This window comes from Pinus tabuliformis, chromosome 2_2 (assembly GCF_031772625.1).
Source record: "Pinus tabuliformis cultivar Carrire ecotype Pingquan chromosome 2_2, CPIR1, whole genome shotgun sequence".
NCBI classification, from domain to species: domain Eukaryota; kingdom Viridiplantae; phylum Streptophyta; class Pinopsida; order Pinales; family Pinaceae; genus Pinus; species Pinus tabuliformis.
In genome coordinates this window covers 747,420,429-747,435,863 of record NC_142300.1, presented here as the reverse complement: position 1 = coordinate 747,435,863, position 15,435 = coordinate 747,420,429, and the positions used below count along the sequence as shown (strand labels likewise).

General features: G+C 34.1%; 1 pseudogene; it reads left to right on the top strand.

The window, feature by feature from the left end:
- The first annotated feature begins 11,192 nt into the window (after positions 1 to 11,192).
- On the top strand, positions 11,193 to 11,838 carry LOC149194836 (protein SUPPRESSOR OF QUENCHING 1, chloroplastic-like; annotated as a pseudogene).
- Positions 11,839 to 15,435: the final 3,597 nt, after the last annotated feature.

The window sequence follows — 15,435 nt, the reverse complement described above, 5'->3', positions numbered from 1 at the left end:
TATCTATGAGAGCTATTGGCTAACATGGTTAGTGTGGCTATGTTAAAACTTTATATGTTGGGGAGTGTTGACTTCAAACCCTATGGACTCTAACTTTTGGCTTGTTTACTATAATTTGTATATATATAGACACACGCGCGCGCACACACACACACACACACACACACATGTTGTTATACCTTGTTTAACCACATATAATAACCAATGTTTACCAAACATAATTGATATATTATCCCATGCCAAATTTGATTAGGTAACTCGGTGTTTCCATATCGTAGTACTGTTTTTGTCCACTAATTTTCCAATTGGAACTATTGGTTAACATGGTTAGTGTGGCTATGTTAAGACTTTATATGTTGGGTGGTGTTGAGTTTAAACCCTGCGGACTCTGACTTTTGGCTTGTTTACTATAATTTGTATATATATAGACATGCGCGTGCGCACACACACACACACACACACACACACATGTTGTTATACTTTCTTTAACCACATATAATAACCAATGTTTACCAAACATAATTGATTATTATCCCATGCCAAATTTGATTAGCTAACTCAGTGTTTCCATATGGTAGCACTGTTTTTGTCCACTTTTTTTTTTCATCTCATCATTCTGTGAATTTTGACTGTATACTTGACCACCTTTTGAGGAGTGTAACCTTGCCTCATTCAACATGCCACTTAGTCATTATCAAATGTGAGATCCAATCATGAGCTTTGAATTCCATTTCTTAAATTGTAACATACTCCATACCAGCCACTTTGTCTCAGAATTTTGCAACTTTAGAGTATAGACATGCTCACCTTCTAACATGTGTAAGGATTTATTGAATCTCATGGTAAATATTAATGAAAAACGTGGGATTTTTCCATGAGACCTCAATTTGTATGCTCAAATCTTGGTTATAACTACATTGTTGAATTCCTTATGAAATGATGAGTAAAATGAGTATAAACTCAGTTGGGTTCTGACACTACCAATTTTGGATCCGCTGAGAATCTCCAAGATTCCCACAATAGATAACATACTAAGAATATTTGTTGTTATAATGTGGAATATTCCTATATATTGGCTCGATGTTTGTTCCTACATGGGATCCCCTAGGCCTATGTGTTGAGTGTTGGTACCTGGTTCACCCCCACTCCCTTCTCTGCTCATGGTATTCACCAATATGTGAATGCACATTTCATATATTAACTTTTTTGGTGAAGCTATCTATGAGAGCTATTGGCTAACATGGTTAGTGTGGCTATGTTAAGACTTTATATGTTGGGGAGTGTTGAGTTCAAACCCTAGGGACTCTGAATTTTGGCTTCTTTACTATAATTTGTATATATATAGACACGCGCACACGCGCACACAACACACACACGTTGTTATACTTTGTTTAACCACATATAATAACCAATGTTTACCAAACATAATTGATATATTATCCCATGCCAAATTTGATTAGCTAACTCGGTGTTTCCATATGGTAGCACTGTTTTTGTCCACTAATTTTCCAATTGGACTTATATGGGGAGTACATGTGGTGTTCCATGGTGATACCACGTGGCAACTACATTTCGAGCCACGTCAATGGCCATGGGGGTGACACATCACTTCCATGTCAGTGCTGACTCCCTGTATATGGTGCCACGTGGTATGCCCTGATGGTGCCGCATGGTAGGATCTAGATGTGCCATGTGGCTTCTATTGGTCCATTTGGCAGTTGAAAATTTCCAAATAGGTGACACGTGTCATGTCCTTGGGTTGCCGTGTGACCCTGATGATGTCATGCTGATATCAATAGTACAACCTGTTGATGTCATCATTTGACTTGGATGTTTTGCTAATTTGACCAAAAATTTGATTGGTCATAACTTTTCCATACAAAATCATATTAAGGATTCGTTTGTGTCATTGGAATCCGGTTGTTGAGCTATATGACTTGACTCTATTTTCATAAAATTTTGTGAATTTTTATTTTTTGAGGTTTTCTAAAGCCTTCTCTTTCATTATTCTCTATTGAAGGAAATTTGGACCCGAACAGTTTACATCATGATATTAGAAAAGCTTCTCTAATTTACAATAAAGCTCATACTCTTTTCTCCCTAGAAATGGTCTAAAGTATTAGTATGTTGCATTCGTTAGTGATCTTATACATTTTATAACTTTTACAATTTTTTTCCATCTATGGGGTCTTAGAAGCAACAAGTTATTTACAATGATGGGAACTTATAAAATAAATCTACAAGACGATTCATCCTTTTATTCATCAAGGAAAACATGCTCCCCCTTTCTATTTGTTTCTATAGCTGGCCTTCTTTTTGTAGCTAACTTACTGCATGAGCTACTTCACTTCTTGGTTCGTCCACAACCTTCTTATCCTTTTTGAGACACTGATCTCGATGGAATGTCCAATGTCTGTATTCCTAATATCCACAGTTGTTACAATGCTTGTAGTAGCCTTTCTTCCTCTAGTTTCTCATTCCCTTTTTTTCTCTTGATGTGGAGAAGGGTCTTCATGACTTGGCTTCTCCCTCATTTCCATAACATTCCTATACAATGCAATTCTTTTCCAATGCTTGGAAAACACATGGTTATTCAAAACAAAAAATATACATGGTTTTCTATGCCATAAGTTTTGCTCATTTTTACCAATTTACTTGTAATCAAAATGAACATTACAATACTCAAACTTTTTATATCTTTATTTGTTGTCTTTGGTGTAAGCCTGACAAGGAGAGCTTTCCTTAGCTCTTTCCTTGCAACGATCACTATCACTGGAATGTTCTGATGTGCTCTTACCCTCCTACACTGGCTTAGACTTGTCAATTGAAGAACCTCCTGTCTTTGTGGGTTTGGAGTGTCTTTCATTGGCGGTATTGGAAATTTATCCCACGTCCACTCTAACATATCATACTCCTACGTATTAAGGTAGTTCCACCACTTGGATGGGATTCACAATGTCATGACCATTAGCTCCATGGTTGCCTTTTTCATATCCCATTTTCTTTGGCAGCTTCAAACCAATGCCTGTATTGTGCTTTTCAAAAGAATCAAAATCATCATCATGAAAACAAGTAATTGCACAAGGATAATTCTTTACCTCCATTCCTATCTATGAACTTAGTCTTATTCTGAGAGCTCGACCAATTCTTCTTGTTGTCGTACTTTGGATGATGTTGAAGTTGAAGCTCATAGGAAACCACATTGGTTACTTGATACATAGGAGGTATCATCATATGTGCATACATTCATATCTTCATAAAAGGTACCATGATTATTGTAGTTGTCATGAACATTTGTTGGCCTAATATTGGAGGGACTTCTTGCCTCATTTGTAGTGGAAAATTCTCCAAATTTCTCTTCCACAACATGCTCCAACATGAGTCTCAAATTATGGTTTTCATCCTCTGCTTCTCCCAACATCTTATTTAAATTAAAATTCTCTGCTAGAATGCATTGGTTGATCACTTCGAGCTCATGAAGCCTCTCTCACTTCAATCATTTTTCCATATCTAATTCAACACCTAGATTTTTCTTCAATCACACTTTGATAGGAAACTTGATTTGATATCGGGTGAGCCTAGATACAACCTTGCCTTGGATTTGGCTCAATTAAAAGGAATAGATTTATAGGAGAATTTTAATTAAACTTGATTGCATTTGAATTCTTGAATCCAAATTGAATTAAAACATCATTTAACTATGTTTTTTCTCTCTTTATCATCACTTAGTGAGTCTTGAAATAATTAAATAATCGATAAAAGCATACATAAGAAACAAGAGATAAGATACCAAAAACATAAGGGAATATACCACCAAGTTCGTGATTATGTTCACCTGGTGTGTGCTACGTCTCTGAGCTCATGAATCCATGAAACGATTCATCTCTTCCTCAAAGGTATTCTCTTTTACAAATGGTTGTATTCCCACATCATCAAGTAGCAGTAGAATTCCCATAATAGTGGTAGTAACAAAGAGATTCTCTCATACACAATACGTAGAGATAAATGTCACAATCATGTGGCCATTTGTCTCTTACAAGGATATGATCTACTCTGAATGGGATGAGCTGTCACAAGTATGTGGCCACTTGTCTCTTACAAAGAGATGATCTACTCTGAATGGGATGCGTTGCCACAAGCATGTGGCATAAACTGCACTCTCTCACATAAAGTGGCAGCAATTCCTCTTAAATCCACTGATCATATTCAAATCATGCTCATCATCTTCATATTAGTTTGGAAATTCTGAAACCAATGACTGTAAACATGACTAATTTTTGGTGAAGTGTGAAATTAAGCACCACACCACCTTGGTTTACATGGAAAGGCTAAAATGATGAATTCCCTACAATGATTTAGATATTGTTTCTTTACCGCATCATAAAAATAATAATATAGCCTACAACATACATTCATCCCTTCACAATATCCAAAAAGATACAAACACCCTAAATTCACAAACCTTACATTGGTTCTCATGCCAAGGTGATCACTGTGTTGCTCAAAACACAACTCAAACATCACCAACATGTTCGTGTCATGATTTTGCGATGTTTGACTGTAGAATCAACCACCTTATGAGGAGTGTAACCTTTTGTCATTAAATGTTCCATGTAGTCACTATCAAATGTGAGCTCCAATCATGAGCTCTGAATTTTGATGTTCAAATTACAACATTCTCCATACTAGTAGCTTTGTATCGAGAATCTACAAATTTAAAATATAAACATGACCACATTCTGACATGTGCAAGGCTTCCTCAAATCTCATGTGTAACATTAATGGGAAACATGGGATTCTACCATGAGCCCTTAGATCGACTGCTCAAATCTCAATTCTCAAAGCACCATTAAATTCCTTGCGAAGTTATGAGTAAAATGAGTATAAACTTAACTAGTTTCTAATACTATCATTCTGGATCCCTTGAGAATGTACAATATTCCATAATATAAAATATACTAATAATATTCCTTAAGAATACTCCTTGGAATATACTATAAAATATTCCTATATTTTTCCTTAAAATTTGTTCCTACACTAGACCCCCTTGGCTTCTGTGTCAAGTGCTAGTTTGTGGCTCAACTCTACTTCGTTCTCCACTCGTGATCTTCAATAACATGTGAATACAAAATTGATATATTATATTTGTGGGAAAAATTATCAATGAGATTCGTTGTCTCATATGGTTGGTGTGGTTATGTTAATCTTTTGGTTGTCGGGGAGTCCTATATTCAAATCTTACAGACTCCCAATTTTGGCTTGTTGGTTATAAATATCACACACACACACACACACATATGCACATTGTTATAATTTTCTTAAGCACAAATAATAACCAATGTTTTCCAATCCCAATCGATATATTGTCCCATGCCAGATTTGATTGGCCAACTAGGTGCTGCCACATGGAAGCCCTCGTTGGTCCACTAATTTTCCAATTTGGCGTATATGGAGAGGACACATGGCATGCTATGGTGATGCCATGTGGAACATCAATACCTTTCCACATTAAACGTATTGGTGATTCCATGTGGTCCCTATTTTTTAAGCCACATCAATAGCCATTAAAGTGCCACATCACTACCATGTTAACACTTAGTCATTGTATAGTGGTGCCATGTGGTGTGGCTTGGTTGTGCCACATGACAAGATCTAGATGTACCATGTGGAACTTTTGTATTGGTCAATTTGACAATCCAAAACTGAAAAAAATAGGTGACATGTGTCATGCCCTTGGGCTATCACGTCACCCTGGTGATGTCATGTCGATGTTAGGAATACAAAGAACTGATGGCATCACTTGACTTTGAATTTTTGTGAATTTGATCAAAACTTTGTTTGGCCATAGCATTTTCATATAGACTCGTATTAAGGTGTCATTTTCACCATTAGAATTGACTCAATGAGCTCTATGGATTGATGTTATTCCATAAAATTTTGAACATTTTCATTTTTTATGTTTTCTAAAGCCTCCTATATCAATAGTCTCCAACCTAATTGAGGAAGAAACCTCTCAAATTTGCAATGATTGACTTGTTGTACACCCTAACTTGATTGATGCACCAACCTCTAAAATGTGTAAGAACCAACTTGTTGTAGGCTCCATCCAGATTAGGCACCAACCAAATGTAGGCTCCAATTTAATGGAGGTACCCACCTCTTTCACCAAAATATAGTGGACCACTTTTCACAGTCATTCAAAATGGATCCACAAGTTCAATGCACAATAAATACCATTGGAAAATATGATCATATCAATGGAACCTCAACTTATTCTTCATTCATACATAGTAGAATCTTCCTCTTTTCTTGTTTTGATCACCTAGACTAAACCTATTCATGAGCCCTAAAACATTTTGACAAAAGAAATAGAAATATAGCCCCTTTCACTTAAAAACATATCTTTGTGACTTTTCATGCACCCCTTTGAGATTACAAAAAAGTTATTTCCATTTTCCCCTTTCCAAAAATCAATTTGGGCCTCAAAATTACACACAAAACATTATAGAAATTAGCATTTCAACAAATTGACATTAATGCATTGACATAATGCACCTTTTTTATCCGTCGTCAACATAATGCACTTCTCGGTGTGTGCTTCACAGTATGTACACCACTTTTTCAACAAAATGCACTACTCAAGTTCAATACAATGTCCTTCTCTATGCACTAATCCCAAACAATGAATATATTTTGAGCTCAGAGTCATACACATGACCACTGCAAAGACAAATAGGCTTGACACCAACTTATTTATGAGATATGTTCATAAGTCTTAGTCTTGTGAAATAGATAGATATATATGAATTATCAAAATACTAACCATGAAATATGCCTCAAACTCGATCAGTTAACTATAAAATGACAACACAACTTTGAAACCAAAATGCCACATATACATTCATTTCACAATTGTTCCAAGTGATTAATGTTGCAATGTCATTGATCATCACGTATATATACATGTGGATGAGAGCCTTACAGGGTTGACCCATATCACCAACCATAAAAGGAACCGACCGATATGACCACATCATATGACAAACACCCATAATTTTTTCTATCTCATGTGACTTTTTAATATGAAATGGGCCTTATGTATCCATGGTAAACCAAGAATTAAGGTAAGAATGATGTAGCTATGACATGTGGCATCGTTTGAGTGGTGCCAAGTGTCACCCAAAATTGGCTATGTTGGCTACTAAAAAATATTTATTTGACATGCCATTTGTCCACGTCACAAGGATGAGACATCACATGTTCTGCCATGTCATCCAATATGCATATGTTATATGTTTGGGTTCACCATTCCATAGTATGTATTGTGGAGTGTGTTTTTTTTGGCACATTAGTAATAAAAAATTCCATGTGGATAATTTTTTAATACACTTTACTTTTATCTATGTTCCACAATATTTATAGCGTAGTCTAACTTATAGACGAAATAACCTTTTTCACCGGAATTCACCAAAATCCAACAATACAATTTCAATACTTTTTGTTGTTTAAAATACATTTTTGAATGCATAAAATGATTCAGCACCTTAAAAAATACATAGGGCACTTAAATTATGCAGATTAAACAATTTAAACTTAAGATTTTTAAAATATCTGTAGGACTTTGAGTATAATTAACCAGAAAAATATCATGAAAAAAGTCATTTCATGTATAAGTTAGACTACACCCAATATTTATTAGCATGAGATTTAATAAAAAAATTTAATATACTATTTCTATTTTTTTACTTTTATCGAAATCCCTCAATATATGGCACTTTTATGAAAATAATTATCTATATATTTCTTATATTTAAATTAATTTATAAACTCAATATTTATTACAATTTGTTAACGAAAGCATGCCAAACTTCTATATAAAATCCTAAATATAAGGGAACATTTTTTAACCAAGTCATTTTAAATTTCTTTATAAAATCCTAATTATAAGGGACTTTTTTATGGAGAAAATAAAAATGTTAATCGTTAATAAAAAGACAAATAATATTAATATCATATCTTTTCATTGTTCCTTTTTTTAGTGATTAGAATGCCATTTTTCCTTTTGGAATTTAAATTTACACAAAAATTACAACATAAGTTCTTTTATTTGTGGGGGGAATATTTGATGTCTGTGAAACCTTCCATCATAATTTTTCGCCAAACCCATATTTCCATTAATTTCTTTTCTAATTATTAGAAAACTTGATCATATTTAAAAAAAAAGAAGTAATTATTAGTATTTTTTAATTATAAAAATTGATAAACTTATTTTTATAATTTAGAACTAAAATTTCACCCAAATTTAATGGAGCAAGGTTTGCAAAATTTCTCTAGCGAAACTAAAATTTCATAGTGGTTTGTAATATTTCTCTAAAAAACTAATTGTCTCCAAATTTAATGGAGCTATGCTCATAGCATCAAAATTTCATCCCTATTTCATGGGTTTTTACAAAATTTCTTAGGTAAGATTAAAATATCATCAAGATCTAATAAAATTTCTCCCAGGAGACTGATTATCCCCAGATTTAATGGAGCTATGCTTATAGCAGAAAACTTTGATCTATATTTCAAGCGGTTGTGCAAAATTTCTCTGCTGAGGCCATCAGCCATTTGTACAATTTCTCCTGGGAGACTGATTATCTCCAAATTTAATGGAGCTATGCTCATAGAGGAAAATTTTCTTCCATATTTTATGGGAGTTTCCAAAATTTATCTAGTGAAACTAAAATTCGATCAAGAGTTTGAAAATTTTCTATTGAGAGACTAATTATCTCCAAATTTAAGGAGTTATTCTCATAGTGGCATAATTTCATCCATATTCTATGGGGTGTTTAAAAAATTCTCTAGCGAGATTAAAATTTCACCAGGGGTTTGAAAATTTTCTCCTGGGAGACTAATGATCTGCAAATTTAATGGATCTCTTCTCATAGCTACAAAATTTCATCCATATTTCATGGGGGTTTGCAAACTTTCATCATGGGTTTGTGAAAATTTTCCTGGGAGATTATTTATATGGGTGATTAAGTGAAATCTATTGTGTTTTCTTGATAAATAATGAAGAAAAATTCCATCTAGATCATTTCATTCATTGTTCAATTGGGAGAGATATTTTTTTCCAATTTAGATGCTTCTTCTACTCCTACTTCTCAGTCAATTGCATCTGTTCTTGGAGGATTTTCAAGAGGAATACATTGTTATTGTAGAGTGGGAAAGGGATCCATAAATGGATTCAAAAATATATCTTCTTCAGATAGAGGGGTTTGTTACAGGTATGGTGATTCATATTTCCCTTTTAGATGATATTTTCATTTGCATAATGTATACAAATCACATTTCGTTGCATGGAATTGGTTGAGTGGGATATCATTGGGCCCTAGATTAAATATACAAGCATGTTCCTTGAATTGTCTTGATGGTTATAAAACTCAAGAGAGAATTGATTAAATTTTCTTGATGGTTATAAAACTTAAGATAGAATTGATGAAAGAAGTGGAGATATATAAAGTGACACAACAAAAAATGTACCAGTTCAATACTTTGTCGGCGCGGTATAAACAAGATTTCCTTGTGATCTAAATGGAAAGTGGCATCCACCAATGGTATTCATCCGCTCATGGTATTTATCCACCCATGGAATTTACCCATGGTATTGAAACTCAAAAAGGTTATAAGTAACAAGTCTCATTTTTTAAAATCATTGATTGTCCACCATAATGTAGTTATTATGGTTCTTCTTTGTTTCTAATAAAAGGTTTCTTTATGGGTTTTTTTAGCATGTTCTCCCTTTTTTTTTCCTTTCAAGTTTTCAAATCTTAGGTTCCCCCCAAGGTCTTGATCATTGGTATCAGAGCTGGTTATGACTCCATGACAATCAGGGTTTTAAGGGTATCTAACTACTTCAAATTTAATGTGCTTGCTAGTCTGTGAATAAACTTTTCAACTTAAGACTTCCAAATTATCTGCCATTGATACGACCATAGCTAGAAAATCACAGCACCAATGCCAAATGGGTAGAACAAACCCTCTTGATATTGATTCCCCGTGACATTGATATCTTTATAGTCTGTGCCTAGAATTACATGGCACTCCAACCTGATGATTGATGTTGTGGCTTGTGGATTTTGAGTGCAAGGTTAAGGAGAACCTTTCTTTTTTAGTGACTGTGGTGCGATATAGAATAATATTAAGAATTCAAGAATATGCATCATTCTACTTAGTCCCCCATCCCAAGATATAAAGGTTTAGTTTTCTCTTCCAACCAGCATGACTATACCTGTAGAGACAATGAATATATTGTTATATATGCTTATGCATTCTAGTCCCATCCACTCAATTCCACATAAGAAATTTCCATGGTGAGCTCCAAAGGTATCTCATCTTTCACAAAATAACTAAATAATTATAGAAAACATTGCTCTCTTGCTCGGGTCATATGCCAACTTCGAAACATGCACAAAAATATAAGTCTGAAAATAGAGATGAGGAGTGCGTTTCAAAAGGTAGGTCAAAGGATTTGGTTGGTTATGAAATGGGAGGAAATTTTCCTAAAGATTATGTGGATTGGAATCCTTGAAAGGATCATAAATATTCGATAATGACATAGAGATTTCCCTTGGGTTGACATGGCATATTTGTATCATGTTCCATATGTTGTTGCTCCAAGGTTCTAGTCTTTGGCCCTGCAAAATTGAGTTATTGGTACTCGAAAGGCATATTAGAAGACCATATCCCTTAGAAAAAATGTTTGATGCTATGATTCTTTTGTGGCTATAAAGAATTCTTTAATGCCCTGGCATAATTGGAAATTTCTACAAATTAGGCCCTTGGAGAGTCAGTGATAGTCTAGATCTCTATTTCCATTAGAAACTTTTGCACTTGGAAACATGTGTTTTTCCTACTATTATTATTGGAAGAAGCTTGATCATTTCCCCCTACGAGGAACACATTCCTACTAACCATGAAAGTAACAAATATAAGACATACTTGCTTGTGGACAGTTAGGCTAAAAGGTTTCAATGGTTTCGGAGGTTGAGTTACGCATGGCATGATGAGAGAAAGTGCTTTAACATCACCTCTCGATTCACCAAAGATTAAGAAAGTAAGCTAAATTACGAAACAAAAAGAACCCTCGAAAGAAGGGCTACTCCGTTAATGTTTCCACAGAAATGTGTCATTCCCATGTTTAAATTACAATTATGAATGACACATTGACATAAGTGATTTCTGTCCAATGCCACTAAGGGTTTCTAAATTATCTAGACCAGAAATAATAAATAAAGAATATTGCAAGCTCTATTGTCGTGTTGCAAAAGATGGAGAGGGAGTTATGGCTTGTTCTAAGCAGTCCGTTAAGCGTCGTCTAGAGTAAACGGTAGGGGCTGAGAAAGCTAGTGTTGTTCTATTTGACATGGATGGAATTATTTGTAACGTAAAGAGGTGTCTCTCCAGGCCTTTGTGGATCTCCTTGTAGATATGCGAATCAAAGTTACCATGAATTATTTTATTCCATTCATGGGAAAAGGGGAAGAAAATATTTTGAGATGGGTTGCCCGAGTAGAGAATGTAAAAGACATTGATCTCATGGCATCAAAGAAGCATATTTCAGAAATTTACCTCCAAAATTATGTTAGGCCAAATTCCGGACTGGGATACTGAGGGTGTTTGAAGTTAATTCTACAGAACAAAAATGAAGCTCATCAACTTTTGGTGGAACTGATCCTCTGCAGATATTTTTCCTATTTCCACTATAGTTTTCAATATGCTACTTCTTCTAGCATTTACCACAGAAACTTTTATTTCCCTAAGTTCTTACACTTTTATGATAACATCCTTTATTAATAATGCAACTTTCATCAATATCTTTGCAATAGGTGTTGAATTTTTCGTTGGTGTCTTTTTGATCATTTCATGTTTCCCACAAAAATCTATCAAGTTGTGGTATGATTATTTTCCATTGTGTATCAGGAACTTCACATACAAAGAGGGCATTGCTTGGTAGTTAGAGAATTGAATATAAAACTTTTTTTTTTTTTTCTGAGAAATTTATAACATTAAGAACAATAGGTACTACACCTTCAATACTCCCATGACAAAGTAAAAGGAACCCTTGCAAGAAAAAAATAATGTTCTCCATATTCACTGCCATTGTAAAGTATATTCCTTAATTGTTATGGTCTCCAAAGCTAAAGAAAATGTTGCCACTCGAAGCCCTTGTGAGGATATTTCCAATCCTATTCTTATGCTACCTCTATTTTTGAAAACAACTAATTCATGATTGTCAAAATTTACAATGATAAGCTACCATATTTCTACCAAGTAGTGTGGCAAGCAAACTAGCTTGAGGTCCATTTCCTAGTTGATGCATTGTAAGCCGGTTAGTTGACCCACAATAATTACATGGTATCTCTATCCTCAGACCCTCCTTCATCATGTTTATGGGTCACCCACAAACCTAAGGTTATGTATCAACCACACAAAACCCTTGTCATTGAAGCCCATTTGCTAGGCCACAAATTGTCAGTATCACAATTGGTCACAAGCATTACAAGGTATCTCTATCCTTGGATCTTTGTTTGTCATGGTTATGGGTCATCCACAAACCCACAATTCATCGAAGTCCATTTTCTAGGAACCACACTATAAATACCACAGTTGGTCATAAGCATTTAAGGTATCTCCTCATATCTTCATTCATCATAGTTATGGGTCAACCACACAAAAACCTTCTCTTCATTGACTCTTTATATTCAACAAATAATTCTCAGGAGGAAACTTCACATAATGGGGATCATTTTGCTCTTAATACATGGCGGAATATTTGAATGGAAAGTGGCATCCACCCATGGTATTCATCCTCTGATGGTATTTACCCACCCATGCAATTTACCCATGGTATTGTAACTCACAAATGATACATGTAACAAGCCTAATTTTTTAAAAGATCGATTGTCCACCACAATGTAGCTATTATAGTTCTTTTTTTTTTTTAATAAAATTTTTCTTTATGGTTTTGTTTCCTATGTGTTCTCCTGTTTTTATAACATTTCAATTTTTTAGATCCCGGCCCACCCCTAAGATTTGGACCACCTTGAGCCAAAGGGTTCCCCCCAATAAGAAAATATCAACATGGGATTGACCTCATTCCTATGTTTTACGGCTAAACATTGATCTATATAGAACATTACTATTGTAAAGTTCAAAAATTAAGAAGCAAGTGAAAGGCATCCTACACTAACATACAATAAAATATGGTGCCTCCCCATGTGGATCATCTATGCTTATAGCACCACAAAACATTAGCTTTGTGAGTGCACAAAAATCAAAGTGTTAACAAAATTACAATATAAATGAGGTAACCTATACCAATGATTGATAACCTGCTTGTTCATCTTTAGGATGTATAATAATTCATGTCTAGTCTAGGTATTCAGGTATTATCAAGTCCAAATGAGGACCATACACAAAAAATTGACTTTAAAACAATACAAGAACTGAATTAGTGGTTGCTAATTCCATTCAAATTATGCAATAATGCAAAATATTTATGAATTTAAAATATCATAATACCATTTCATGAACTATTTTTCCATTATTTATCTCAATCATCAATGGCATTCTCATTTTTAGCATATCTTGGGAAAAGCATAAGTGAAACTTGAACATGGTGCTTTGAACAATTTGAGAGCATAAATTGCAAGCTAAAATGAAAAAATGCAGGTTGCAAGTCAACCTATTATAGCCAGCCTTTATAGTGGGAGAGGAAACGAAAAATGGATTAGTTTTTATGAATTGGTTGAGCTTAGAAAAAATTACCAAGCTTAGAGGATTAATGGAGCTCACAAACTAAGGAAGTTTTTAGAAAATCTAATGCATCTTAGTGTATTGACTAGAGGAGCCAAAATATCTCAATGGAATGTAACTCGAGAATAACTATTTTCAGATTTTGAACTAGAATATTTACAATTCTTGAATGTTAGGTATTTTGAACCTTTCCGATTCATGAAATGATTCTTCTGCTAGCTCCAAAATATGCTTTCAGAGTGATAAATTCACATAACTTGTTAGTTTCTTGACCAATTCCAACATTAAAAGAAATATTGCGATATGAAGATAAGCATAGAATGACTTATGATCCTCCATTAGGAGGGTTCCTCTATGACGCACAACCAAAAGATTCCCATTGAATATTTTTATCTACTGCCACTTTCTTTGCACATGATATTTTTCATGCACATGTGGGTAAACATTTAAAATATTTAAGTACTGGACAACACATTTGAGGGGTAGTGTCTCTTGGCACCTATTCATTAAGTTTCATTGTTATTTTTTCCATATATATATATATATATATATATATATATATATATTCAAGTTTGTGATTTCACTATCACAGGCTCCAGGATGTGAGTACAATATATAGGTGTTAATTTTGATTTCTTAGTTGGCTGAGGGGATTACTGCATTTATTTTTTCCCTCTATTTTTTTAGTTGGCTCAATAAATTACTAATATATTGTTTCTCTTTTATTTTCCTTTTAATTATTAGTTTAAATTATTGTTAGTTTATGAATTGAGATCCATTGTTATTTCTTCCCTATAATTGTTCTCTTTCCAGAATTTTTTGGGTTTTCTTTTTAGTCACGATATGATTCTTCTCCACCTTGTCAATATTTTCATCATATTTTATATTCTTCCTAAGAATATTATGTACATGTATGTCAATATTAAGTATCTGAATACCATGTATTCCAATCCTATGTACAACAACAACAACTAAAAAACTAGATGTTCCATGCTCATTAGCATCATAATCATGTGGGACAAACTGTTTAAATGATGTGATTTTACTCACAATTTGTCCATTATTTCCTTTCTTACGTTTAGCCATTATGTTTAGATTAAAATACATTGTGTTATCTTGATAGGCATAGTAGGGGGAATTTGCAAAATAAACATTATCTAGAAGGTATGTTGCAACTTCTGTGATACTTTTTCTGCAATTCCAACCCATCACTTTAAACTAGGTTGTCCTAAAAAAATTCCCACAATGTCTTTTGGCTTGTTGGGAGAAAAGGACTCCTCATATGTTGGTTTTACAATGACAACATTTCCACCTTTGTAATTTTTGAAATAGTAACATCCACCAAGAATACCTTGAAAAAGGATAGAAACTACCATTGTCCTTAACTAGATTGACCACCTTTCTAACCAACTTCCTAATTTTTGGGTAGTATATTGATCTAGGTGGCTCCAGAGACACACACAAGACAAAGAGGACTTATGGAAGCTCAAAAATCAAAGTGATCAAATTGCTTTCAAACCATGGCCAGAGCATAGATATCGTCATCCTGATCATAATGGTGGGAATGGTTCATCAAACCAATTCTGTATGCGAAAGTTAGGAGGAATCAAATTTTGGTTGACTTTTGCTGACTGG